The sequence below is a fragment of the Chelonia mydas genome, chromosome 6 (genome assembly GCF_015237465.2).
Source record: "Chelonia mydas isolate rCheMyd1 chromosome 6, rCheMyd1.pri.v2, whole genome shotgun sequence".
NCBI lineage: Eukaryota > Metazoa > Chordata > Testudines > Cheloniidae > Chelonia > Chelonia mydas.
In genome coordinates, this window is record NC_051246.2 from 112,001,579 (window position 1) to 112,015,774 (window position 14,196).

At 44.9% G+C, this 14,196-nt stretch overlaps 1 protein-coding gene across 2 annotated transcripts in view; it reads left to right on the forward strand.

The window, feature by feature from the left end:
* Positions 1–14,196, forward strand: part of RCOR1 (REST corepressor 1) — a 131,075-nt gene that overhangs the window by 72,648 nt on the left and 44,231 nt on the right. The window lies entirely within an intron of this gene.

Sequence of the window (14,196 nt, forward strand, 5' to 3'; positions counted from 1 at the left end):
GCTGGTTGTGGGGCAGTTTGCCAGGGCTCCCCAGCTTCAAAAGTTGCATAAAGTGCTACAAATCCTTCCCAGTCATGGACATCCCTGACATCGGTTTCTACTGCCTGGGGGAAACCAGTGCACCTAGAAGAGACATGATCTACAGGTTGTTCCTGAATAGAACCTAAGCAGTCAAGGGAATTTTGACTCCAAAAGTTCTTCATGGAAGACACCATGAAGGTGGGAATAACCTCTGAGTGGGGGAAAAGCCACTGTACTTCGGCCTGAAGAAGGCAAGAGTGACCTCTTTTCTTTGGACCCAGGCAGTTCCAAGACCTCTGAACCCCCACCGAGAGACTCTGGAGAGCAGAACCAGGGCAGGCAGGGGGAAGAGGGAGACAAGTGCTTCCACAAGGACAAGGCCTCTAAATAGACGCAGACACAGATGTCCCCTCCTTTATCAAGTCACTGGGAGGTTTGTGCTCCAGAGTTGTGACTGTCCAGGAAGGCCTGGACTTGGACATCTTTGAAAGGCAAAACAGCAGCACCTCTCCAGACATTGATGCCCATCATGGGGACTTCAGCTGGTGCCGATATCTCTGTGGTACCCTTTACCATCTAACCTGTAAGTAGGGGTCAAGCCAAACAGTCACCGGTACTGGCAACAACTAGAGGCAGGTCAACACGTTCTCCTCTGTTACCAACGACTCTCCCCAAGGATTCTGCTTCCAGATCTAGAAGATTTGAAGAGGACTATGACTAGGTCCCTACCAAATTCACGGTCTGTCTTGGTTAATTTCATGGTCGCAGGTTTAAAAAAATCATATCACAGTTTGATATTTAAATCTAAAATTTCATGGTATTGTAACTGTGGGGGTCCTGACCCCAAATGGGGACATGGGAGGGACAAGGGGTTCACAAGCCTATTGTAAGGGAGTCATGATATTACCACCCTTACTTCTGTGCTGCTGCCTTCAGAGCTGGGCAGCTGCTGGCTGGGCACCCAGCTGTGACGACGGTGCAACCGTCAGCAGCAGTGCAGAAGTAAGGTTGCTAACTTGCTACCTTGCCACCCTCACTTCTGTGCTGCTGCTCCTAGCCGCCTTCAGTGCTGGGCTCCTGGCCAGCTGCCGCCGCTTTCTGGCTGCCCAACTCTGTGAAATCTGGTCTCTCTTAGCCAGATTTCACAGGGGAGATCCGATTTCACGGTCCATAATGCATTTTTTACAGCCATTAATTTGGTAGGGCCCTATCTATGACAGAAGACTGCATCTGGACTATGCCGAAGGGATCCCTTGAGGGGATTGAACCCAGATGGAACCGTGGGAGTCTCCAGGGTATCTCACTAGTCTCATACTACAGAATACCCTGGTCTCGTTCCTCCCCCTGGTCCCCCAAATACCCACTGGTACCAATCTGGGGGGCCTGGTACCAAAAGATTGAGATCCTTCAGTGGCAGTACTGGGGCCTGAAAGATCCAAGAGACTGCCCAATATACCCACCTCGTGAGGCCAGGGACCCAAGGAGATACAGGGCTCCAAGGAAAGAGGGAGGAGTAGCTTCTTCAGCCTCCTCAAGCAGTGAAGAAGAGCAACAGGAAGGAACAGGAGGATTATGCCGGTGACATTATCCTCGTCTTCCCCATACGAGGCAATGATCCCAGCTTTACCACCATGCCCTGATGATCCTAAGGCTTTCCAGGTCTTCCTCAAGAGAGTGGCAGAGTCACTTCACATTCCCCTGGACAAGGTCCTGGAAGGGCCAGACAAACGGCCGGGCACTTTACATTGCTCGGTTCTGAGTGGTGTGGCCCTTTCTATTAATGAGGCCATCCTGGAACCAGCCGGGACTCTTCAGCAGACACCCACCAGGTTTGCACCAATATCCAAATCGGCTGAAAAGAGAGAATTATTTTGTATCCATGAAAGGGTCAGAGTACCTACTCTCTCACCCATCTCACAAATCTTTGGTAGAGTCAGTGGTCACTGAGCATAGCAGACAGAGGCAAGCCAGGTCTGCACCGCATGAGAAGGAAGCAAAGAGGATTGACCTCTTTGGGAGATAGATGTATGCCTCGACTTCCCTGCTGTTTAAAGTCTCAAACTGCAGAACTTTGATGGCTAAATATGATTTTATCACTTATGACAAATTGGCAGCTTTACCGATAAAGTGCTTTAGAACTTGAGACCAGTTTTGGCCCCGATTAGTGAAGTAATACTGATAACAAGGTTGTCACTTCAGATTGCCATAAGGGCAGCGAACATGGCAATGAGGTCCATGGCAACAGCTGTGATGGTGAGACTCTCATCGTGGCTCTCCTCCTCAGAAATTCTAGAGGAGGTTCGAAGCATGGTCGAAGACCTTCCATTTGAGTGTGTCATACTGTTCAGAGCAAAGATGAATGAGTCTCTCCACTCGTTGAACGTCTCCTAAATCGCACTTAATTTGCCAGATACTGACACACCTGCAACCACTAGAAAATCCAGTGAGCTGTAATTCGGATGACCAGTCCTGCCTGCCTTTTATCATCAGCTGCAGTACGAATAGCCATGCAAGCATCAAAGCACGCATAGAAAGCGTGCTTAGGGTCAATCGTATTTCACTTCCCAACCACCAGTTTCAAAACTGGCCTTTTTGACTGGGCTTTTGAAAGCTATGGGCTGACTGTCTCTCTGGATCTGCACGGCCCCTTTCTGAGGTAGTGGGGAAAGTTGGCCTTCAGTGTGCCTGGACAGAATCATAATAGACAGAAGAATTACTAGCAATTGTCTTCTCAGGGTATACGATCCAGTTCTCTTCCTTTCCTGTCCTCTTTTTTGGGGACCCCACTCACGAGAGGATTTTTCTGCAGGAGGTAGTTGCTCCTTGAACAGGGAGCAATAGAACTAGTACCTTGAACAGTGAGGGGAAAGGAGTTCTATTCTACATAATTCTTAGTTCCCAAGAAGACAAGGGGATAGAGACCCATTGTGGACTTCAGGGATCTGAACAAGTTCGTTCTCTGCCCAAAGTTCAGAATGGTGCCCCCGATGTTAGTTATCCCATCTCTAGATCCAGACAACTGGTTCCCGGTCCTTAATATCAAAGATGCCCTATTTCATGTTGATATTCATCCAGCCAACAGGAGGTTCTTGAGATTTGTGACTTACCAATAACATTACCAGTACAATGTTTTCCCCTTGGGATCCTTGACAGCACCGAGAGTGTTCATTGAGGTGCTGTTTTTGATAATAGCTTAATTCCCCAACAAGGGGCAACAGTTTATCCTTACCTAGACTGTCTCTGGAAGGGACAATTTTACCAAGAAAGATGAGAAGGATGCTGTGCTTCTGCATCTATTCGAGAGGTTGGGTATCAGAGTAAACCTGGAGAAGTCCATCCTGAAACTCTCACACTCGATCAATGTATTGGAGCAAGACTGGGTACCATTATGGCCAGAGCATGCTTACCAGATGCGTTTCCTCTCTATTGCTGGGATTGTACAGTGGATCCATCCCAGGATGTCTGTATGCTCCTGCTTGGCGCTGGTGCTTATGTGGTCACAATTACTTATGTGACCCAGTTTGCAAGGGGGCTTCTCCGATGTCTACAAGCCTGGCTGCGGATTGTCTACACTCTGGGCAAACGTGGTCTCGACTTGCTAGTCATGGTTCCCCAAAGGGTCTTAACCTCCAGGTTCCCCTACTTGGTGGGAGGACAGAGGAGAGAAATGTGTCAGGGTACCATTCAACTCCCCACTTCCAAGGAAGACTATAACCACAGACTCATTCCTAATAGGTTGGGGAGCACACATGCTGTAGTCCTTTGACACGAGAGATTGCAGAACTGCTCTGGCAAGAGACCCATCTCTCTTGTGTCAAAGGACTACAGCATCCACCTCCTTTAAAGAGACGTATCTTGTGAAGCACGTGAAGTGCTCTAGACATAACAATAATCACTCAAAGAAGGATGGGTTACCCATCTTGTGGTAACTTGAGTTTTTAAAGGTGTCGTTTTCCTTGTCTGTAGTTCACTCTCCTGCCTCTCTTCCCCCGCCGCCCCCCTCCAACCTTCCCTGCTGCCTGGTTTCCACCCCCCTGCCGCTACTGAGAACTGGCAGTAGAAAATGAACTAAGCCGTGGTCTACACTACAGAATTACTTGAGTATAACTGTCACTCTGGGGTGTGAATAATCCACACCCCTGAGCAACATAGTTATACCAACCTAAGCACCAGTGTACACAGTGCTAGGTGGGCGGCAGAGTTACACCTGCCAACATAGGTACCACTTCTCGCGGAGGTGGATTAACCAAGGCAACTGGAGAAGCTCTCTCCTTTCGATTTACAGTGTCTCCATTAAAGCACTACAGCAGCACAGCGTTTTAAGTGCACCTAAGTGCCAAGGCAGTGTTTTAAGTGTAGACCTGCCCTGAGAGGGTAACAGTCCAGGAGCCCCCTTTATTTTCTTGGTGTGGAGCATGGGGCAGGGGTGTGGGGGCCATGCATTGACCAAATGGCACTAGTGGGGAAAAATCTCAAGACTTGGGTGCCAAGAGCACATATGCAATCTGAAGTGCACTATGCATAGGGACAACCTCTCTCAAAGAACTCAAGTTACTTCAAGGTGAGTAACCCATCCTTTACTGACCATAGCTGCCTTTTTCACTAACAAATTCACACACTTACCTTTTTGGAAACTGATTTTTGGCACAATAAGGTAATTCCTTATTGACTGGCTGATCCACTCTTAGTGCCATATGCGGCTTAACTTTGGGGGTATGAGAAGAGGTGATAGGACATTCCTAGGTTGAGGCCTAGAGTCTTTGTACGAGGACTGCAACACTTTGAATGAATTGCTTTCCGTTCTGCTGCCTGTAATTGGGGAATACCAAATTATTTTTCAGACCAATGAGATCCTGGTGAAGGAAAAAGGTATAAGAACCATATCCTGGATCAGACTAATGGCTGACTTAATCCAGAATCCTCACCCAAATAGTACCTGAAACCATACATAATCTTAAGGAGAAATGTGCCACACACAAAAACAAACCCCAACCCCATAGTACACAACCTGGCAAGAACATGCCCATGAGAGGAAGCTTCTTCCAAAGGTAATTTAGTTATTGACTCATGTTCTGAAGCATGGGGATTAAGATCAGATATACGTTTTTACCCTGTTTAATGTAACTGTGTGGATGTTGCCATTATGCACGTCATTTCCAGGTAGGAATTGAAGTTAATTGAGGGTATGTCTTCACTGTTTAACTTGGGTGACTGGTGCCCCAGAGCACAGAGCCACACTGCAGAGCCCTACCCGAGTTACAGTGCACTCACGGGTGCTGCATTCACCCATGTGTGTTGCTAGGACTTCTGGGGGCATATCCCATGGTGTTTTGTGCTGCAGTAAGTTGATCTGCTCTGGTTCTTTCCCATTGAATTGTGGGAGAACTTGTCTGTTTTTTTGGGCACATGGGGGAATTCTGGGAAGGCATTGCAGGGTTGTCAACACTTAAGTGACTTTTAGCCTGTGCTGTGAGCTGCAAAATGGGCAGGTTACCAGCCCGAGTGAAAGCAGAACCCAAGCTTCAACTTGCATCCCCTTCTGGACCAGCTTGCCCAGGTTGGAATCCACACAACATGGGTGAGAAAGTTTTGTGTTTTGATGGGAGTGGGAATAGGAGCAGCACGTTGGTAAGAGACTGGACTAACTCTGGAGCGAAAACATGCTTTAAGGGGCTCTCTATCTTTCTACGAGGGGATGAAAACGTTTTTAGAGTTGGAAATTTGACTTAACACCAGGAGTTTAGTCAGACTATTATTTACAATAGGAATAATAGCATAATGTTTAAAACACATATGTAGCACCTATCATCCCAAAGAGTCCTAAACTGCTGTCCACCTCAACATGCACCTCACTCGCTAGTTAGGCAGATACCACCTCTGGGGTGGAATGTGGCAGCCATACTATAGTCGTGGCCTTTTAAAAACTTGCCACTTTTGCCTAGGTAATAACTATGTTTACCTCAGCATCTTCAGTATTCCCTTGTATTTCCCTATACTTACTATAGCTATCTCCAAATACTGAGGTTATTTAACTGCAAATACTTCTTGACACTTACCCTAGGCCTAGTCTACACTAGAAAAATGTTGGTAGTATGGGATATACTGACAAATCCTTCTAGTGTAGACTTAGTTATATTGGCAACAAAATGTTCTTACCCGGGGTTCTCAGACTTTTGTAACCCCTTTCACACAGCAAGCCTCTGAGTGTGACCCCCCCCCCATACATTAAAAACATGTATATATTTAACACCATTATAAATGCTGGAAGCAAAGCTGGATTTGGGGTGGAGGCTGACAGCTTGTGACCTCCCGTGTAATAACCTTGTGATCCCCTGTGGGGTCCCGACCCCCAGTTTGAGAACCCCTATTCTTACCATTGTAGTGTATGCTGGTTTGGTGAGTGACAAGTTATATTTCCTTCTCTTGCAGCTGTCTTGTGACGATAAATACATTAAAGATTGTGACACGTTTTGAGACCTACTGGTGAAAAACACTATATAAGAGAGGTGATATTATTCTGGCAAAAACACTTTTGCACCTATAACTGTGTCTACATCAGAGTTTTTACTACTATAACAGTGCTGTTAAAGTCATATCCCTCACTGCCACTGCTGTACCAGTAAAAGTTTCTAGTGTGAGTGTACCCCTAGATATATATGTGTATACACACCAAAAAATACTATATTAAAGGAAAAAATAGCAAATGAATGGCTAAGTCGTGCAATTAACAGGTATTTGTATTGGTTAGCTTTTTAGTGAGCATCAATTAGAAACATAAATACAGTTTGGGCAGTGTGGCCACCTTCAGTTACATGGTACCTGAAGTTAAGTAGATACTAGCGAAAACAAAGAACCCTGAAAACATTATTGATGTTTTAAAACCACAAAAAATGTCCCTTCACATGTCTACCCTACAATCAGAGGTCTGACTGCAGCACGTTTAGACATACCTGGGCTAGCTCAGGTACCAACAGCAGTGAAGTTGCAGCAACGCAGACTTTGCTGTGGGCTAGCTACTCAAGTAGGTACCTAGAATTTTTGGCAGGCTTGTGCACCCCACGCTGAAGTCTCCGTGGCTGCGGCTTCATTGCTGTTGATATTTACGCTAGCTAGATTAAAGCAAATTTAGGAATGTCTGTACATCCTGCAATCACACCTCTATTTGCAAAGTAGACATACCCTCCATAGCTCAGGGCTTGTCTAAGCAGTGTTTTGTACTGCTATAGCTAGATTAGTTTTAAGCCCTGTCTATGCTAGAAAAGTTTTGCTGGCATAGCTATACCAGCAAAAACTCTGAGTGGAGATGCAGTTTTTGCTGATATAAAAACTCTTTTGCTGGTATAGTATTAATCAGTTTTCCGAGACATAAGCTATAACAGCAGAAGACATACTATGCTCGTGTAAACTGGGCCTACGCTAGAAACTTAGGCAGGCGTTGCTATGTCAGTGGGGGGAAAAAAATCACCCCTAACCAACATAGCTGTGTCGGTATGAATATTAAACTTGGACCAAGCCTTAGAAACTGATATGGCTAAAACTGGACAACCCCCTAGGGAGGATGCAGTTATACCAGTATAAAGGTGCTTAAAGCAGTCCAAAACCTGCGTGTAGACCAGCCCTCATCACTCTTGTGACATCAGTCATGACTTTATTATGCGTTTCACTTATCAGTCTTCTAGGGCAGAGAGAACCTTTTAATTTAAATAAAGTGTGGGATTGGGTCATTTTGGGGGATAAAATATTTTACTCCTGCTGGAATTCTGTGCCACTGCATAGTGCAGAATTTGCGCAGAATTAATGTTCCCTACAGAATTTTATTTTTTCACACAGAACTTGTGATTTCCACCAAAATGCTTCCTTTTTCCAGTTTTATGTGTTTCAAATGTATTTGTTACATACAGTGGAACCCTGATTATCCAATTTAACTGGAACTGGGGACAGATTGGATAACCAAAAATCTGGATAAACTGGAAAATGGGTGGAGGGGCTCCCACTATCACCCCCAGCCACCCAGGACCGACAGTGGGAGCCTCAGCTGACCTACACTTTCTGAATCATGTTTGTTGCCTGTATTGTTACATACATACTTGCTGACAGGTATTTTGAATAGATTACCAAAATAATAAAAACTGTCGTGATTATATAGTATTATTTTGACAAATAAAATACACAGAATTTTGCAGAATTTAAAACTGTTATGCACAGAATTTTTAATTTGTTGGAGCAGAATTCCCCCAGGAGTAATCTTTTTCAGGACTTCTTTAGACAAATCCTTTTTATTGATATTCCTTCCCCCCTCCCCCCCCCCCCTTTTTTTTTTTTTTTGCAGGTCTCCTCTAAACTTGAATGTACTTTTGTTTCCCTTTTTAAAATGTTTTGTGGCCACAAGGTGGCATAATTGCTTTACTAATGGTCTGTGCTGCAGTTTGGCCAGTACTGGGAGATGCAGCAATGCTGTTGTTCATTTTTATAGCAAAGGGTGGTTGTGTTTTTTTTTTCCTGTTTCCATCACATTTTTGAGTTGAAAATTTATTTCATATTTTGTGTATGAATGATCCACATTTGATTTATTATACAAAATGGATTTATTCTGCATCTTTTTGGTGGAGGAGGAAAAAATCTACAGCTGCAATCAAAATCTTACACGTTCTAGCATTGATCAAACAGTAGGAAGCACACTACAGCAGACTGCTAAGGCTGCTGCTGTGTCCTTATTTCACCCTGTTCTCTCAGGGTATTACATCACGTAGTATGCAAAGTGTTCAGAGTCTCCTGCAGTACCTCAGTAAAAGGGGTGAATTGAGGTTACAGTCGCAGCTCTACCTCTGCATTCTCTTAGCTTTCTCCAGGTTTTCTCTGTCCTGCAAACCCTGTCTGGGGTCCATGGTTCTTCTAGGCAAGAAGTGACATTTGTGAAGCTGTCAGGAAGCAAATATTTATTCTGGGGACAATTCCACAGAAATATCTGCTCTATGGAGTGTTTTATATTTGATGGAATGTGCCCAGGAAAAAGCTGCTTCCAAGCATTTCCTGTCTTTCAGATAATGGACCCTTAAATAAACATTCCCTTGTTATGTATTTAAAATCATTCAAATCTTTGGTCTTAGAGTTGGGACTGTAATGAGGAGCAGTGCAGCTATTTATTCCAATCCCCTTCCTTCTAGCAGCTAACAAAGTCTCCTTTAGTGCCTGTGCATTACTGAATAACACCCACAGTACTTAGGCGGCTAGCCAGCTAAAAGCCAGGACATGCAGTATAGGTGGAGATAGGGTTTCCAGTGAGATTAAGGGAGACATGCACTGGTGGGAAACCCAGCAAGTATCCCCTCTCTCCCTCCCTCTCTCTCCAGATGCTGGGGGACTGTCTCTTCCCTTTCTCTCCTTCCCCACTGATGCTGGGTTGGGTGCAACCTGTCCATTTCCTTCAGTGCCTGCCCTAACAGCTCCCACTTGCACTGGAGAGAGGTGATTAGCAAGTGTCTAAATGTTTCCCACTTTTTTCTGCCTGCAGCATACAGGCAGAGCAGGGTGCCATTAGCAGGAGCATTTTTCTCTTCCAGCCTTTTATGCCTGACCGTCCTCCTGGGAGGTGGAGGGAACAGAGACACATTGGGCATGGATAGCTGCAGACATGGGATCTTTGGATAAGCACATGCTTCCCACCCTGTGTGCTGGCCAGAGCAGAACATTTTGAGGGGGGTGAGTTTGCTCTTATGCACCAGCCAAGCACAAAACCCGTGAAAGGAGGAGCCTTCTTAAAGATATACAGGAATCTTCCTTTTACACAATCTGGTTTCTAATAGCAACAAGGGCCCTCATAGGAATCAGACACTTCATTTGTCACATAACCGTCATTTCTTAAGCATCATTGTCTTGGTCTACATTGGAAAGTCTGGCTGGCATAGTTATGTCAGTTAGGCCAGTGACTCTCAACCTTTCCTGACTACTGTACCCCTTTCAGGAGTCTGATTTGTCTTGTGTACCCCCAAATTTCACCTCACTTAAACTACTTGCTTACAAAATCAGGCATAAAAATAAAGTGTCACAGCACACTATTACTGAAAAATTGCTTATTCTCATTTGTACTATATAGTTATAAATCATTTGGAATATAAATAGTCTACGTACGTTTCAGTGTATAGTATGTAGAGCAGTATAAACAAGTCATTGTCTATCTGAAATTTTAGATTGTACTGGCTTCGCTTGTGCTTTTTACATAGCCTGTTGTAAAACTAGGCGCACATCTAGATGAGTTGAGTACCCCCTGGAAGCCCTCTGCATACCCCCCAGGGATCCATGTGCGCCTAGTTGAAAACCACTGAGTTATGCCATGTCTAGACTACAGAATTCTCAACCTAACTTACATCTGCATAAAGCCACTGCAGGTATTAAATCGCTTGTGTGTGTGCACAATTGGGTCCTTGTGTCGGTGGTGCATGTCGTCACCAGGAGTGCTTGTATCGATTGTATTGCCATTGTGGGGCAGTTCCTGAAAGCCAGTAACAGTTGACATAAGCCACACAGTGTTACACTGACACTGCGTCGACCCAATTACATTGACTGTGCCTCTACGCCGCTCAGGGAGGTGGTGTTACTAAATCGGCATAGAGGGGCACTTATGCCTGGGGGAGCCAAATTTAAGCGAAGACCCTTCCACAGCTAGGTTAACACACGGCAGCTTATGTCGATCTAATCCTGTACTGTACACCAGGCCTTAGGAGTGTGACCCTGTCCCTGCAACAGACATAGTTGTGCTGGCAGAAGCCCTAGTACAGACACAGGGTAAGTCTACACTTAAAATACTACATCGGCACAGCTGCACCGATGCAATGCCTTAATGAAAATGCTCTACGCTGAGGGGGAAAGAGTTCTCCCATCAGCATAGTTAATCCACCTTTCTGAGAGGCTTCATGAGAAGCCCTCCTGCTGACATAGTGCTGTCTACACTGGGGGTTAGGTCAGTATAATTATGTCGCTCGGGGTGTGAAAGTCTGTAGTGTAGAGCAGACCACAGTTATACTGGCAAAAAGGCAATGTGCTAGTGTAGCCTTGGCTATGTCTACACTGGAAATGCTACAGTGGCACAGCTGGAGCGACAACAGGTTCCATTGCTGTAGTAGATCCATCTCTGAGAGGTGGGTAGGTAGCTAGGTCGATGGAAGAACTCTGTTGACCCAGTGCTGCCTATGCTGGAGCTTAGGTTGGGTTAACTATGTCTCTTAGGGGTGTGAGTTTTTTCATAGGCCTGTGTGACTAGCCAGGTTGACCTAACTTTGTAGTGCAGACCAGCCCTTAGGGTCTGTCTACGCTTCAAGCAGAGGTCTGACTGCCACATGTGTAGACATACCTAAACTAGCTTTAGGACTTGTCTTTGCTGAGAACTTACATTGGCAGAGCGACGTCCTTCAAGGGTGTGAGAAGTTCCCCTGAGAGATGTAGCTGTGTCAACCTAACCCAAAGTGTAGACAGTACTAGGTCGCTGGAAGAATTCTTCTGTCGACCTAGCTATCCCGTCTCGGGGAGGTGGAGTGCCTACGCTGACAGGAGAACCTTTCAGTCGGTGTAGGTAGTGTCGATGCTACAGAGACACCACTGCAGCAATTGAAGTGTAGACATACCCTCAATCTAGCTAATTTGGGTACCAAACCTAGTTCAGATATGTCTACAAATGCTGTAGTCACACCTATGATTGTGGTGTGGGCATGCTCTTAAACACAATAGACTAGATTCCTCCTTGTTGTAACCACTCAGGTCACGGGTTACACTAGAAAGGAATGTGGTGCAGTAGTTCTATAAAGAAACCACTAGAATGTGCCTGCACTGTTTTTACAGCACAGCTTGTACTCAGCAAACTTCTGTTAGTCAGGTCTGGTTGCTTACATACTAACAGCAGCCAGCAGATTTTTCACGTGCATACACACACCCCTCACCTAAAGTCTTCCCTTCCTGGGAGGTCATGCAGCAGGAGAGGTAGTCTCTCAAGTAGCTAGGGGGAGTTCCATGGTGGGCTTTCCATCTCAAGATGGAGACTGTGGGACCTGGATTCTGTACTGAATGAGGAAAGCACTGGTGAGATGGGTTCAGAGGGGTCTGCACTGCTAAGCAGAGGAGCTCCTATGCTTTGTACTGTTGAGGCTTTTTCAGGGTGAGTGGCTTAAATCCCAAGGAGGAGTTACAGTAATTGAGCTTGGAGGTTGCAAATGCCTAGATCACTGTGGGCAGGTCCAAGTCTTCCAGAATGGTGTGGAATTTTGTGACAAGGCCAAGATGGAAGTGTGTATGTTTTTGTGTGGCATATGTGGGACTGTAGCAATTCAAGCATCTGGTAATACTGAGGAGTTGAGTCTAAAAGGATTCAGTGAGTGACTCAAGTCCATAAGCAATAGCATGGCCCTACTTAATGCAAAGGGTAATACCTGCAAGATAGGAGCAAAAAATCTAGAATTGCCCAACACCTCTGAACCCTCAAACTGTGAGTTCCAAGGAAAGAATGAGCTAATACTTAGATGAGAAATGGCAGGCAGCATGAACTGAGTGGCCTCATTCGCTGCTTGCAACTTCCTGGTTTATTGGCACAATAGATTATAAACCCCCCCTCCCACCATGCCCTTTCAGTATATGAAAGTTGCTATTCTACTGTTTGTTTTCCTCTCCTCTTCCTCCCTTCCCTTTGTCCTTCTTCCCCGGCGCACACGCGCACACACCCACGCACCCACACCCACGCTCTGTGCCTCCTGGCCAGCGTCCTGGTGTGATGCCCCTAGCAATTTGCTTCACCACATACTGAGTTCCTCTATAAAGTGACGAAGTTCTATTAATGTTGCTATTGCTATAGTGACCCCTCTTCCTGTCCTTTTTAGCTAGGTTTATAGAAAAGACCTTAATGAATGGTTTAAAAAAAATGTGTTTTAATTGCTGTAGCTGTTAAAATGTTAATTTATTGGAAGGGAGAGCTCGTTAAATCTCCAAGGAGAAGAAATTAAGGATAAAAATGGTGAAATAATATCTGGAACTATAGATCTTTTCTCACTCGAAGAGCCAGTTACTGCTGCAATCCTTTACCCAAGTGATTGGCGTTCCCAAGAGCTTAGTACTGTCTCTAGAACTTAACTGTTTTTGTTGGGCCTTAAGGCAAAGTACTTAATGAATCGCATAGAAAATATCTACATTAAGAAAAGTTAAGGGTGCATAGTCAAACACTCATGCTGGGAAACATCCTAATTAAGGTTTCCTGCATAACCCTAATTCTGCTCACTTGTGTGCTTGGATTGCGATACGCTCTTAATGGGATGTGATCACAAAATTTCCACAGGACTCCTCTGTCATTCGGGGGGCAGGATGGATGGTACTTGGGGAATGATGCAACTGTACAGAATTTTTCAGTTTGTGGCCTCATGCTTTACTTACTGCACCCTGTCCAAGCTGCACTGAATATGGAACTGTTCGTTTTCTCATGGGCTTTTCCATGGCACTCATCACTATAGTAACCAGCTGCTTCACAAAGATTAATGAAATTATTTTTACAGTGCCCATGAGTTTTTAGAAAGGTATTGTCCCAATTTTACAGATGGGGAGCTGAGACATGGATATCTAGGCCAAAATTAAGGGTCTACTAATATTGGGTGCCTCACTAAAGATGCTTAGGCTTGAGATATAGATATATATATATTTTCCCCTTTTCAAAAGCTGCTCAGCCCTCTCCGTTCTTGTTGATTTCACTTGAAGAGCTCAGCATATCTGAAAACCAGACCTTAGGTGTTCCAAGATGAGCATCCAGAAAACAAGGAACCAACAGTTAGTTGATGATTTTTGAGTTAAGTAGTTTGTCCAGCAAGTAAAAAGCTTGTGACACAGCCAAAGAGAACAGAATTCAGGCAGGTGCATATCCTTTCTCTTTTTGCAGTCCCCTTGCCGCTTTACTAATCACCTTTTAACTTCAGCTGCAAATCACAATAGTCCTATAAACAACTACCTGATTTGCCATCCATCCTATTCATGAAATGAAGCAGGAGTCCTTTGTGGTTATTAAAACAAACAAATGGTGATTGTCCCTAAAGACTGCGTATTGTGATGCATGAGCAAAGGGACAGAATTAGGTTATATGATCAAGACTAAATTAAATATCTTTGCTGGTTGAAACCCTCAGCTGTTTCTGGCCATGAAGAATGCAGTCTT